We start from the raw sequence: 15254 nt of genomic DNA on the forward strand, positions 1-15254 counted from the left end.
AAAAAAATGATATTTTTTAGTATTTAAAGTAAACAAACTGGAATGTCTATAGGAAACATTTAAAATTGCAAAAAATATGTGTGTTTAGAAGAAATTTCTTAGGGGACTTTTTTTTTACGAAACAGTACACAAATTATGAAAATAATATCATTTTAAAGAATTATTATATTTAAGATTGCACTTTTTGTTTACAAACAGGTCTATTATAGAAGTATTCAAAATAACTCTTGAAATTAAATTTTAGACAAGTTGATTTTCCATTTTTTTTAGGTCTGAAAGTTACGCTTTTATTGAAAAACGCCCATATATATAAAAAAAATTGTAATATAAAAAAAATTGTAATATAAATACCTTGATGGATTACATATAAATACCATGATGGAGAGCTTAGTCGATTCTATAAACAGGTAACGGCAAATTCCCAAATGTTGACCTACTTGGTCAAATGAAAATTTCTTTTCTTTATATTGAACATTTAACACTGGACACTTTTAATTTGCAAAACACTCATTTGCAAATCCGCCGCCGCCTCAAACAAGAGCTACAATATCATGTATATAACCAAAATGTGCGGAATTACATGGGATTCAATAATTTCATTGGTTTTATACTGTTACTTTCATATTTATTTTGCAATTTGAATTATAAAAACATGGGATTTTCAATATCCCATGGGACAGGGCAAAATCCCATGGGATTTACCATTATCCCATGGGATTTTGGTTAAATCCCATGGGATTTTTTTTGGTCCCATGGGATTATTGTAGTCCCATGGGATATTTGTTGTCCCATGGGACAAAAAAAATCCCATGGGACTATAATTATCCCATGGGATTTTTAATATCCCATGGGACAAAATAAAATCCTATGGGATTAAAATTATAAATATATATATATAAATATAAAGTTATGTGTATGTTACAATGAATGCTGTTTGGTAGTAAAATGTTTTAAATGTATACGAGTTTTTTTTTTATTTTTTATATATACATATATATAATTTTTTTTAAATTTTGTCACAAACATGTTTTTTATTTGTTTATATGACAATAAATATTATTCTTATTTTGGAATGTATAATAATAATATTTTACAGTCAAAGAATAAAGTCCTTTCACTGAAACAAAATGATGAAATTTCTAAATAAATGAAAAAATATTGTTTTGAAATCTTTGTCTTGTTTATTCTATTATGAAAAATAGAACTGAAAAAATATTTCATATTCTGACTGAATAGTTCACTCTTTTCATGAGGTAAGATTTTCTTTGTTATAGGTTCATTGCAATACTTGTATAGGCAAACAATTTGAATTATATATAACTTTGTGGTGTACATAATAGTATGCTTATAATTGCAAATTTATAATATAAACACTTTTTGTTAAAGTTTTTGCTTTCTTTATTCACAGCTTGCTATGTACAATTATTCAGTCCACTATATAAGAGTGAAGTCAATAAATAATTTCATTCACTAGAATATTCCTGCAATTCTTAGACAAAACATTTTTTCAATCTGTTCTTCAAAGATCTTCCTCTGTACATCTTTATTGAATGGAGAGATTCAAATGAGAAGACAAAGCAAGTTTATTTGGACAACAACATTCTAATATCTTGTTCATTCGTTCCATCTTTCAATTGATAATTACATTGTTGTATTTATATGATCAAGTTCTTGTGCATCAATGATCGTGATGATATGACTCCTTTTTGTTTATAGTCATCATGTTGAAATTTCCTCTTTCAAATAAATGTAGGAAAAAACATGTTCCATTTCAAATTAATAAAAAAGTCGCACTATGGAGAAAAATATCAGCTTTAAGTTTTCCGTTCAGTATTGATCTGTGAATGATGACCATGAAAATCCAGATTTCTGACCTACAAATACACAAACTCAAAAATTATCAGTGAAGAGATCAATAAAATGGCTATTTTATCATGTTTATGATTAATATGATAAACTTTCATTTAAATATTCAAGTACTAAATTACAGAAATCGCTTAAATTTTATAATAGTTTAGTTAAAGTACAGCTTATTTAAAATTATAATAAAAAATATAGGCCACCGATGAGTTAAATAAGATATTACATTTTTAATGCCAAAAAATGGCTTTTTTGCACCAAAGGGAGATAATTTGGAGCTTTTTCAATGATATATGCATTTTAAAAGTCATCTGGGGCCAAACCGAATTGATTGTTTTGAATGATTTGGTGTACCATATGATAAAGATATAAATAAATTGAGTTATGAAAAAAAAATATTAAAACATTTTTCTGAAATTGTTATACCCTAGAGCCTCCTTAAATGTCATTTGATCTCTATTGGAGAAATGTCTCATTGGAAATCAGACTGCTAAGTGTTTCTTATTTTTATATCAACCCAGCCATATTATACCTGTCTAATATCAGGAGCTTGTACATAGTTCAGTGGTTGATGTTGGTTCATACACCCGTCATTTTTATTTTTCATAATTTTTTGTTTTTATAAATTAGTCTGGTATATTTGACGTTTGAATTGATGCTCTGTTTCAAATTTGGTTACTGTTGACTTTTATAGATTACTATAACATGTATAGGGTATGGGTTTTCTCATTACTTACAGGTCATCAATGGCCTCTAATAAGTAATTACAATGCTTACATCCACTAAATTGAACTCTGATGGATAGTTTTCTCTTTCATCATACCACATCTTATTTTAATAAATATTTAATTATTATTCAAGGACAAAATTTTTTATAACAGTGGACTTACCATTTAGGCTTGTAAATCTTATTTTGTTGATAATTTCTTCTGTTTATAGTTTCCCTTTTATCTTTCATGTTCTTGCCCTACACATAAAAGGGTAAACATCATTTAATGACAAAAATAACTTCTTCATGTATTACATAATTAGTAGGCAACTGAAAATTTTGTCTTATTTGTATATAACATCAACTTACTCATCATTCTTGCTGTTCAATATCATGAATATTATCATTATTCTATGAATATGAGGTCACAGTAAAATTAACCTTGGCAGGCAGACATCTTTTTTTATATGATACCTTGTAGTCATTCCATACAACAAGTAGACCTATGCTTAAAAAATCTAAGGCCAAAATTAAAAATATGTTTGTTTCCCCTCCCCCCACACGGGTCAAAAATAAGCGCCCGGGTCAAAAAATTATTTTCCACAAAAAAATCGAAATTATTTTTTTCCTGAAAATAATTTGTTTCCATTTTTAGAAAGTGCTTGAAAGTAGAAGGATTGATAATCTAAATAAATACACTCAAATTGAGCACAAACAACTGATAAGTGGCCTGGACTGGACAAGTCAAACCATTCATGTGACCATGCTATGACAATCACATCCAGTTAAAAAAAACTAGAGGCTCTCAAGAGCCTGTGTCGCTCGCCTGTTTTAAAATGTGTTTACTGATGTCGGCCATCTTCGTTGGTAGGCGGGGTCATTAGACACTTTTTTTTAAAATAGATACCCTAGTATTATGATTGTGGCCAAGTTTGGTTAAATTTGGCCAAGTAGTTTTAGAAATGATTTTTATACAAGTTACAAAAATGACGAAAAGTTGTTCAATATTGACTATAAAGGGCAATAACTCCTTAAGGGGTCCTCTAACAATTTTGATCATGCCGACTTATTTGTAGATCTTACTTTGCTCAACATTATTGCTGTCTACAGTTTATCTCTATCTATAATAGTATTCAAGATAATAACCAAAAACTGCAAAATTACCTTAAAATCACCAATTTTAGGGCAGCAACTCAACAACAGGTTGTCCAATTCAACTGAAAATTTGTGAGGGGATATATCTTATTCTGATGGACATTTAAATCTTGAAAGATTTGCCCTAAATGTCTTAGTTTCAAAGATATAAAGCAAAACCTGCATTTTACCACTATGTTCTAATTTTAGCCATGTCGGCCATTTTGTTTGGTAGGCTGAGTCATCGGACATATTTTTTAAACTACAAACCACAATGATAATTGTGGCCAAGTTTGGTAAAATTTGGCAAAGTAGTTTCAGAGAAGAAGATTTTTAAAAAAGTTACAAAAAATTATGAAAAGTTGTTAAAAATTGACTATAAAGGGCAATAACTCCTTAAGGGGTCGACTGACAATTTTGATCATGTTGACTTATTTGTAGGTCTTACTTTGCTGAACATTATTGCTTTTACAGTTTATCTCTATCTATAATAGTATTCAAGATAATAACCAAAAACTGCAAAATTTCCTTAAAATAACCATTTCACAGGCAGCAACCCATCAACAGGTTGTCCGATTCGTCTGAAAATTTCAGGGCAGATAGATCTTGACCTGATCAACAATTTTACCCCATGTCAGATTTGCTCTAAATGCTTTGGTTTTTGAGTTATAAGCCAAAAACTGCATTTTACCCCTATGTTCTATTTTTAGCCATGGCGGCCATCTTGGTTGGTTTGACAGGTCACGCGACACATTTTTTAAACTAGATACCCCAAGGATGATTGTGGCCAACTTTGGTAGAATTTGGCCAAGTAGTTTCAGAGGAGAAGATTTTTGTAAAAGTTTACAGACGACGGACGCAGGACGACAGACGACGAACGCCAAGTGATGAGAAAAGCTCACTTGACCTTTCAAGTGAGCTAAAAAAAACTGCCTTCCTGGTCTGTTTACAAAGGGTAGACCCGGGGAGGGGAAACAGACATTCTTTTAAATGTGGCCTGATAAAATGACAAAACCAAGAAAACTTATCATTGACCAAAGAACAATAAAATGCGGTAATGGTTTATATATGAATCTGCCATTCAGACATGCACACCTTACAATTGTTTCATATCTACCAAATATAATCTACCTGTAACTTTAAACATATGATAAACTGACAAAACAATGCAGTGTTTCATTGACCAATGAACCATGCATGAAAATGAGGTCAAGTTCATATAAAATATGACAGACAGCTAAGTGCATCTTACAATTATTTCATTCACTAAATAAAGGGGCCTTATTGCTTACAGTATCCGGAAAATTGACCAAACCACAAAAACTAAAAAATTTCAAAGTTCCTTATACCCTGCCAATTTGTTATGGTTGTGCCTGTTCCAAGTCAGGATCCGATAATTCAGTGATTGTCGTTTGTTTATGTGTAACATATCTGTTTTTCAATTTTTTTGTACATAAATTAGGTTGTTAGTTTTCAACTTTCAACTTGGCTATCATGTGTAAAATCATACAAGTGTTGGGAAAACAGGAAGTTGTCGAGTGATGAATCTGAAAATGCATCACACGGTATAGCTGACTTATTTAAACCTGAAACCAAATTTCAGAAATCCTTCTATTGTAGTTCCTAAGGAAAATGGGACGAAAAATATTCATCGGACGGACTGACTGACGCAAGGATGGATGGACAGACAGGGGTAAAACAGTATACCCCCCCCCCCCTTTTTTAAAGTGGGGGCATAATTTTAATAAAAACCCATGCAAGATGTCAAAACAAAAAGAAGTAACCTAATTCTTACTTGTTAGGGGCTATTTATTTATTGTCGGTTATACATATAACAATACAACATATTAAAGGTCTGTAGAGCTTTTATCCGACATACATATATATGACAAGCACAATACATTTGTACATGAAACATAAAGCTCATCACTGAGATAGTAGTCTCAGATAGAGGGAGGCGGGGTCAACCAAACTCCCCTATTCAATCTGAATGCAGGACAGAAAGTCACAGTCAAAAAGTCACACACTGTCACAGGACAAAAAGTCACAATTTAGTTTTGAGATTATTTTTCTTTGAACAAGAAAACACTCTTTTTGTATTTTTCTTGAAGTTTTATACATGAACATGATGTAGCAACTTTAAATTAAAATTTATTAAAAACAAATAAATCAGTGCATTAGGTTTGCGCACATTACCATTACATTTGCGCACAAAAATCATTACGTTTGTGTGCAGCTTTTGATTACATTTGCACACATTTTTTAACATGTAAATATAAAAAAAAAGATATAGTATGATTGCCTTTTACAGCTGACTATGCGGTATGGGCTTTACCTCGGGCTTTGCTCATTGTTGAAGGCTGTTTGGTGACCTATGGTTGTTAATGTCTGTGTCATTTTGGTCTCTTGTGGACAGTTGTCTCATTGGCAATCATACCATACCTTCTTTATATTGGCTTATGGTTGAAGGCCGTAAAGACCTCTAGTTGTTAATGTCTGTCATTTTGGTCTCTTGTGGACAGTTGTCTCATTGGCAATCATACCACATCTTCTTTTTTATATTATGAACAATTTCCTAAAATTAAAAATGAATATATGTAATAAAAAGAAGATATTTCAAAATCTTTTTTCATTTATATTCAATCAATTGTCAACAAATTGTTTGTGACTTTTTGTCCTGTGACTTTTTGTCGGAATGTCCTGTGACTTTCTGTTTTTGCAGAAGTCCAGGGAGTGTTAAAAAATCACATGTGCAAGTTGAGAGTCAACACTTACACAGGGACTACACAATACTTTTTCAGAATGTCAGCAAAAAAGAATCACTGGTGACAGGGGAGTGTAACTGATGAATTGATCCTGAATCAGATAAGATTTTCCCGGTACGTCTAAACACCGCTCAGGAGGACCTCCTGGGTGCACACATGCAGGGCATACAAAGTGCACTCATGGCAGACCCTATATAGTCGCCGTCGTATCTGCACACATGATGGATGTATATATTCGTTATAGATCGTCATACACTTCTCATTTTAGAGTTAAATTTGCAAGCAACCTCTTAAGATTCTAAAATAATAATGCTACTAAAAATATATTATTTCCCCCAATTTTCGCAATTTTTTCGCCATATAAAATATTTAGGCGACTGTGCTTTTAGTGAATATAAACGATGACGAGGCCTCACGAATAAATATAAATATGAAATATACTGGAACATCGATTAGCATAGATCGAGCAGCAGAGTAAACTTCCACATAAAGCTCGAAGTTATTTACGCCGGATAATATAGACTGTGCTCCTGAATAAAGTTGTCAAATACATTAATTTGTGTTTTTTACTTCTACATGTTCTACAAGAAATTTGATTCAAATGCTAATTACGCACCATTTGCTGAGCAGAGAATCATTCTAAGCCAGGAACCGTCTATACTAACTGATAACAGTAAGAATAGAAAGTCTCTGTAAAAAGGCAGTCAATACTAACAGAACTGTATTAACTTAATGATACATGTACATCAAGTTCCAGCACCTCACCAAGCACCCTTGCCTTGCATACTGAGATGGCAAACTGGTGTGTGTCAGTATTTTAATATAAAACTGCGTAGGTTCATATCGTTTGATTCAACGTTTGTTTGGTTATTTTTTAAGGATCGTTGTAAAATTATATCTAAATCTTTGTTAAAATACGATTTTAAATTGTTCAATTCTTTCTATTTCATAATTTTGTCAAAGTCTACTTTTTAAAGTTTTAAATTTTACAGAAAAAATGAATATTCCAATTTGATTTGAAGAAAATCTTTTTGAACTGTCATGACATGGTGTTGCAAAGCTGATTACAGGTAACTATAACATACAGTAATTTTCCATTACGACAGTGCGTGTATTCTCGGGTGTGTATAACGTATAGTTTTCTAGAGAACATCCTGTCTACGTGTAATACAGATTGATGACATTATACAACATTTCTTTGGTTAAATGTGATAAGGTATCTGTGTCCATTCCCTATTTCAACACCACTAATTTTTCGAAGAAAAAAAATCAAAAAAAAAAATTATATGAAATTAAGAAGAAAAGTAGCAAATATAAACTTCAGTAATTGCGCATTGAGTAAACATAATTCCAATATTGCATGAACAAATCCGTGAGAAAACGTATATATACATGTATGAATAAAGATGTGTTTTAAAAGACCTATTGGCATTATTTCACACTAGGACCTAAGATAACTAGAACTAAGCAATGGTTGATCCAGAAATTTTCATAAGTGGGGACTCATTGACTGCCTTAGAGGGGTCACGTCCAGTCATGCTTCCGTGATTCCCTATATAATCTACCATTTGTTTCCCAAGATTTAGGAGGGGGCTGGTACACACATATATATATAAATATACCTCTGCGGCGGAGCCAGCCATTTGAAAAGAAGGGGGTCTCAACCCAGGACAAAAGGGGGAGGGGGTGGTTCCAACCATATGTCCCCATTCAAATACATTGATCGTTCAAAAAAAGGGGTGGTTCCAACCCCCGAAACCCTCCCCCTGGATCCGCCACTGATACCTAGTATGCATATAATTAAGAACAGCTTTGAATATATGCATATAAAATAATGGTACGTTTAAAAACCGTTCAGGATCTCCTGGTTGCACACAGGACATTAAGTAACTTAGGACATGTATATATAATAGTAAGAGTTCAGGGTATACATTCGATAACTAACATATTTTATAATTTTGTAATTTTTGTTTTGATAAAATCTGAGACATATAACACATGTATTGAGACATATATATAATACATGTGTCTCTGAAAAAATCAAACCATCTTTAAAGAAGTTATTTCAGTTTGAATCGACTGTCTTTTGCATTAGAATTCCAAAACGTTAATGTTATTTACAAATGCCAAAACCTGCAAGAAAGAAACATTTATATTCGGTGATTTTTACACTAAACGTTTTCGTAATTTCAAGGACGTATAACTAACATACGTCCTTGGTAATTTGTTTTAAAAATATTAAAAAGTACATGTACATCGTTTTTTCAAGATTTGTATAGTAACTGGTTTAATTAAGTCCCCTTGATGAAATTTAAATTGCGAGACGCTAATTAATAAACTATGATCTATCTATCGGCATGCGTCGTTATTTGGGATACGTCACGGATGACCGATGGTCATATTCAATACGATATACCAATCATCATTTGAATTTGGGCAATTGATCTTTAATAATTAGGACTAATTGGTGATGGCAGAGAATAAGTCGCTGGTGATGGTTAAAAACATATAGAAGTAAACTTTGCAAAAAAAAAGGTTTCCTCGGAAAAAATTATGAAAATATATGAATATGCTAAATAATTTTTTTTTCCGAAATAATAATTAAAGACGTTTAGAAATAACAAATTTTCACAGTTGGGAAATTTTCAATTCAAGTTATTTCATTTTGAAAACGTTGAAAAATATAGATCTTATTATATGTTAAATGTGGGCCGCTTGGAGATCAACTTGTGAAACCCTGCATAATTAGGGTTTGTCTACTTTCGTCTTTTTATATTACCAAACATTCCATAATCAAGGATTTGTACAAGGCCTTGTTATAATGAATATTATCGCCAATATCACCATAATTAAATAAAGAACAGATACAATATTCGCCTAAAGAGTTTGCCATCTAACAATTCAAAATGAAATGTTGAGTCGAAACTGAGGTACCAAATCTATAAAAAGAATCACTATTTTAGTCGAAATTAAACTGTATATAATATTCTTTTTTTCAAAACTCCTGAAATAATTTAACATTAACTATAGAGAGCTTACATATGCAAATCTGTTTAAAAGTATGTGAGCGTAAATAAAATTTGTTTATTACCCCCCCCCCTTTTTTCCTTCTATAAAATTTAATTGTAAACGATTTTCGTTCTTAATTTGTGTTTGCTCATTAACTGGGGTTCATGCTGTCAAAAAAAAATGTCTCCTTGTGTAAAACTTATTGATAAGAAAAAATTGAAGCTTCCAGAAGAATAACGGTACGTCTAAACACCGCTTGAAGGACCTCCTGATTGCACTCATGACATACGAAGTGCACTCAGGACCCTTTATAGTCATCGCACACAGGATGGATGCATATATTCTTTATACGCTTCTTATTTTAGAGTTAAATTTGGTAGAATTTGTAATTCTTAGAAAATAATAAGGGCACGTGTCACTGATTACACAACTACTGAGCCATGAATTATCCAATCAACAAAATTAATCGGATTATCTTTATTGTTGTTTTATACATTGTGTTGTTAGTACAGTGTGACCATGCGGGAAGTAATATTGTGACGTCTAGAATGAATATCACGATGTTTTAAGATTTTCGTCTTTTATTAAAATTTCGTTCCATAAATTTTTAAGTTTTATTCTTAATTTTATTATCATGTCCTGGACCAGTAATTAATTCTTAAATTTGCACGAGTTTGAAAAGGGAAATAATTATAAATGTTCATACTTTAAAAGAATTTATATTAATTAAAGTTTTGTATATGGAATCCGTTCTAAACGGTAAAAGCCGTACTTTTCAAACAATCAAACTCATATACATGTAGTTAGATGTTATTTCTCATTTTTATCGAACTTGTCCAGGAATTTTATTTTTGAGTTATACGAATATTTTAAGAAATCCGTTTTTATTAAGTTTTTTTTCTCTAATTAAAGTCGTTTTGTCCAGTTTCACAAGCCTGAAACGAATTTCAATGCGAAAATAAATTCTGAAAATGAACTTGTCTCCGTTTTCGTCTCCGCTTTTTGAAAATTATGATATTTTGGGTATAATTATTTCTAAAAAATATGTAAGTTAGATTGTAGTAGCGAGAAATTTTAAAAAAGAAGATGTGGTATGATTGCTAATGAGACAACTATCCACAAAAGACCAAAATGACACAAACATTAACAAAGAAAGACTATTTCGAAGACAGTTTATTGACACGAAATCCGTTCAAACCACGACTAAGTCTTCGTGCACAGATTTCCGTTAAGGTTAAACTGAATATTGTACATAATTGTCTTCTCTTGTATAATGGTTTGTTGAGAATAAAGATATACAAATGTAATAAAATTTGATATTCAGTCAACATTGTGTTTATTTAAAAACTTGATTTAGAGAGAGAGATAGAGAAAAGAATCACACTGAAAAACAAAAATCGAACTTGTTACAGAAAAAAAAACGCAACTATAAAATAATTTTCTTTATTCGTGAACTGCAAAACACAACAAATTAATTTACCCGTCATCATGAAAAATAAACTGAAAAAGCACATCGAATGAGATATATGTTTTATTTTTTCTATATGCAAATTCATGTTAAAGGTAAAACTGAACTAAACAATACAATTCCTAAAAAACAATAAAGATAATCCAATCAATTTTGTTGATTGGATAATTCATGGCTCAGTAGTTGTGTAATCAGTGACACGTGCCCTCATTATTTTATAAGAATTAACATATCTATCTAAGTTCGATTCAGGCGCGGATCCAGATGGGGGGTTCTGGGGGGGTTCTGGGGGGGTTGGAACCCCCCCCTTTTTTTTGGCCGATCAATGCATTTGAATGGGGACATGTAGTTGAACCCCCCTTTTTTTGCCCTGGGTTAGGACCCCCCCCCTTTTTAAAATGGCTGGATCCGCCCCTGCGATTTCAACTTCTACCAAAATTTAACTCTAAAATAAGAAGCGTATAACGAATATAAACATCCATCATGTGTGCAGATATGATTACGGTAATGGGTCCTGAGTGCACTTTGTATGTCCTGAGTGCACTCAGGAGGTCCTGAGCGGTTGTTTAGACGTACCCGAAGAATAAATTATTTCCTGAACCTAAAATACATTTATCTGTAATTAAAGAAAATTCGCCTAAAACATTCTCTCATATATTTAAACAATTAATTGTAAAATAATTAATTCAACGTCGGACTTTCTGTCTGTTTACTAATACTTTTCTTGTTCAGTTTAGTTTATACCCATAATAGATGAACGGAAATAAGTACTTTTTTTAGGAAAATTTACAACTAGATGAACGGAATTAAGTACTTTTTAGGAAAATTTACAACTCAAATTTTCAAAAACAAAATTCTACACTTTTTACCTGGATGTTTTTCTCTGTCTCGAAGCCGCAACCTTTGACCCGCGACCAACACCTCACATGACGTATTCTCGATGTTGAGGTATTGACAATATACAATCACATTTATCAATATACAGCAAGTAAGTAATTTGGTGTTGAATGCCAGTAGATCAGAATTTGTTAATTGAACTTTACCTGTTTAAGGGGCACTAGCTGCCAAATTCATGTTCTTCATCGATTTTAATAAAATTCACATAACGTGTATATAGTGTTGAATTGTTTATTAAAATGTTGCGCACAATCTTGGCTGATATGCATAAAACCATTATATTTCATGACACTGCATGAAAAAGAAATTGACTTATCGCATAATACCAGAACCAGAGACATATATATTGTATCTAATATCTCTGCCAGAACTAAAAAATAAACTACAGTAAGTCCACATACACATAAGAGGGTATGGATGTGAATTAACAGAATAGAGAACAAAGGACAAAGAAAAAAAAGGAATAAAGAATAGTGAAAGAAAGAGAATAATGGAAAAAAGTGTAAGTTATTAAAAATATAACTAAAACAAGAATGTGTTCCCAGTACACGGATGCCCCACTCGCACTATCATTTTCTATGTTCAGTGGACCGTGAAATTGGGGTAAGAACTCTAATTGACATTAAAATTAGAAAGATCATACCATAAGGAACATATATACTAAGTTTCAGGTTGATTGGACTTCAACTTCATCAAAAACTACCTCGACCAAAAACTTTAACCTGAAACAGGACGAACGAACGGAGGCACAGACCAGAAAACATAATGCCCCTCTACTATCGTAGGTGGGGCATAAAAAGAAGACAGAAAAAAAGACACCCCTCCGAGACGAGCCTTACATGCACTGTTAACTTATGATTGTTATTACCCAAGGTTAATTTTACGGCGGCTCATTTTATTTTGGCTTAGAAATAAACATAATTGACAAGTTTCCTTCCCCTGCATTCTCGATCCCACATGTAAATAGCACGGTGATTTCAAAAAGACATTGATACATCATTACAACACTTGCCGTCAGTATTTGAATATATTGATTAAGAAGGTATAGAAGATTAATGCACGCACACTATTATCCACCACTGGCCTAAATAGTTAGTCCGCAAACAACGAGGGTCATAAAAACCCAGCACTTTGAACACAGCCACCGGCATGGTGTGAATCTGAAAGCTTCCCACTATCATTTCTACCCATAGAAAACTTTTGCCTTTCATTTATCAAAAATGAAATATGTTGATATTAATGGTATATAAGAATTATTGGGGAATTCAAACCATTCCTATTGTAAGTGATAAAACTAAATTTATATCAGGGTGATTGAAATGAGGAAAAAAAAGGGGGAATCAGGAGTTCAGGGACCCCTGTTTGGGAAAAGAATTGGTTGATTATATATGGAATCACTGAGTCATGGCAGGAGCAGGCCCCTCTTAGGCAGTCGGTGGGCCCCACTTATGAAAAATTCTGGATCCACCACTGTGGTCATGGTGGTCTTCAGTTGTATTATCTTTAAAAAAAAAAATTACACCTGTATAGTGTATATTCTTTAGTGTAAATCAAGGGAAAATACTGTGAACTATCTGTGCATTGGGGCTTATTAAAAGGTATTTCGGGGGGAAGAAAGAAGGGAGGGTGAGTCCATGGGAGGTAATCCCCACCCCTTTCAATTTGAGAATATGCTATTATCTTGTAAACGGTCCAGATCCCCATCCCTAAACCATATATATTCTTGAATGGGACGATAAAACAAATCAAATGAAATTAAAAGGAGGTCTTTGGGGGTTACCCCACTCTGTTCAATTTGAGAATGTGCTATTATCTTGTGAACGATCCAGATCCCCACCCCTAAACCATATATATTCTTGTCGGGGACAATAAAATTAATAATGAAATAAAATAAAAGTGAAGTCCCACCCCCTCTAGTTTGAAAACTTGTAAACGGTCAAGATCCCCACCCCTAAACCATATTTATATATTCTTGTATAGAACAATAAAACAAATCAAAGGAAATATCTTTAGGGAGAGTCCATGGGGTTCACCCCCACCCCCACATGTTTGAGAAACTTTTAAATGGTTGAGATCCCCTGTCATCCAGTGGTGAGGTGAAAAAATTTCAGGATCCCTGATCCCCACCGTCAAACCATATATATTCTTGTATGAGACAATAAAACAAATCAAATGAATATAGGATCATCCCCTTTGTCTTGGGTTGGGAACCCCCCTTTTTAAAATGGCTGGATCCGCCCCGGCATACCATCTAGCTAGCTATAAAGGCTTTAAAAATATGAAATCAAACAAGGAAATTAACAGTGTAGGCAACTGTTTTGAATTTAAAAAAAAGTCTTTTACATATATATAACAATGTTAAATTTTTTGTGCATTTATTTTTGCTTATCGTATTTTCAATAATAGACAAAATTGCATGATTGAATATTGTAATTTAAGAAAAATCAGCATACATGATATAAAATGGGAAGTGGAAACTGGGAATTTGACAAAGAGACAACAACCCAATCAAAGAGCAGACAACGGCCGAAGGTCACTTATGGGTCTTCAATGCAGTGAGAAAAATTCGGCACTGGTCTTCAGCTCATAAATATGTATCAGAAATGAAAACGAGATACAGCTTTCAGTTGTATTAATAAAAACCTCACAATAAGTTCTGAATATCAGAATATACAGTATTGTAAGATTCTCTCAAAATGTACACATAGAGCTGAAAAACTGTCAGTGACTGTAAAATTAATCATGCTTACATTAAAGTCCATGGAGTCCATCTTAATATGCATACTCTCGTACAAAGGAATATAAGTATGCAATAGACATCAAGTTTTCAAAAATAAGAGTATCTATGCCATTAATTTACGACGAGATCTTAATCAAGTAATAATTTCGGTTTGTTTAAATATTTCGGAGGTTAGTATGACCTCCTCTTTGGTGATGATGTTTTCGTTTTAAAGTTGGGAAAATTGTTTGTACATGTACCAACAAAAATAAAAACACAAATTCAATCTAGAATTATGTTTTTATCATTTTTTTATGTTTAGGTTGTCAGCAAGATGAAAAGGACAAGTATGCAGTTCAAAATTCAAAATGTGGATAAGTTGAGGTTCTAGGTCTTACCTTTGCAGATTTTCATATTTTGCATGAATGAATTCAAAGGTTATATGATGGACAGCAGAGAAAGAAAAAAACAACTTTTCAATTATCCTGCTCCTGGATAAATGTAAAACATCTTGTTTTTCGGTAAGTTTTATGCTCTGTTTTGATAGTGTTAGTGCATTCATCTTTCCAGTCTTTCCTCTAAATTGTAAGTTTTTGGTGAGTGTTCACCATGAATTTCAGTAAGTAACTTGTGGATTTACATGTATTATACTCAAAATTTAATACTAATATTAATGGGATTTTAGCATGACAT

At 32.4% G+C, this 15254-nt stretch overlaps 2 long non-coding RNA genes across 2 annotated transcripts; one reads left to right on the plus strand and one right to left on the minus strand.

Annotated features, from left to right (window-relative positions):
- Window positions 1–1158: 1158 nt before the first annotated feature.
- Window positions 1159–6526, minus strand: LOC139485466 (uncharacterized). The gene is made up of 3 exons (XR_011655331.1): window positions 6479–6526; window positions 2751–2827; window positions 1159–1874 (listed from the first exon to the last, which is right to left on the minus strand). It is a non-coding gene; the product is annotated as an uncharacterized lncRNA (long non-coding RNA).
- A 6182-nt stretch (window positions 6527–12708) lies between these two features.
- Window positions 12709–14940, plus strand: LOC139485471 (uncharacterized). Its single transcript, XR_011655334.1, has 2 exons — window positions 12709–12884; window positions 14884–14940. It is a non-coding gene; the product is annotated as an uncharacterized lncRNA (long non-coding RNA).
- The last annotated feature ends 314 nt before the right edge of the window (window positions 14941–15254 follow it).

Source organism: Mytilus edulis, chromosome 1 (assembly GCF_963676685.1).
Source record: "Mytilus edulis chromosome 1, xbMytEdul2.2, whole genome shotgun sequence".
In the NCBI taxonomy this organism is placed as follows: domain Eukaryota; kingdom Metazoa; phylum Mollusca; class Bivalvia; order Mytilida; family Mytilidae; genus Mytilus; species Mytilus edulis.